Source organism: Phoenix dactylifera, unplaced genomic scaffold, assembly GCF_009389715.1.
Source record: "Phoenix dactylifera cultivar Barhee BC4 unplaced genomic scaffold, palm_55x_up_171113_PBpolish2nd_filt_p 002201F, whole genome shotgun sequence".
In the NCBI taxonomy this organism is placed as follows: domain Eukaryota; kingdom Viridiplantae; phylum Streptophyta; class Magnoliopsida; order Arecales; family Arecaceae; genus Phoenix; species Phoenix dactylifera.
Window position 1 is genome coordinate 1 of NW_024069461.1, and position 591 is coordinate 591.

Consider the following 591-nt stretch of genomic DNA (forward strand, 5'->3'; position numbering starts at 1 on the left):
TCAGAGGGCCGGCGCCGGGGAGCCCGGCCACCGGTTTTCCTTGCAGGACTCGCACACCCCCCGCAGCGAAGGACGCAGCCAGCCGGCGCACCGCCGTCCGCCTCCTGCAGCAGTGGAGCTCCTCCTTCCCCGGCTTCGCGGCGGCCCCCGGGTCCAATTTCCAGCAACAGTAACGAAGAGAATCAGTGTTTTATCTATGCCCAAAGAGAAACAGTAATTTCTTATACAACAGGTTTGTGCCTAGAATAAGAGATTGAGTTTCTTTTACTTTGGAATGCTAAATGCCGGAAAATTATACTCTGCACTAGGTGCACCATGGAAATAAACGGAGATGAGCTACGTAAAGCAGTAATTGGAGTGTATGATGAAGGCCTACAGAAACGGAGATACATGGTTGGCATGATGCACCTCCACGTGCGTGGTGTTAGTATAATTTCTCGTGCTCGCCCATCCGTTTGGCACCGTGCTGGCTGATGGCAAGCGCATGCGGGCCCCCGGCCCTCCAATTCGCTGGGGCACGTGCCCGGGGCTCATTCGTGGATACCGCTGCGTCTTCTAATAAAACCCGAGTATCGTAGGCCGCTCCCCAAG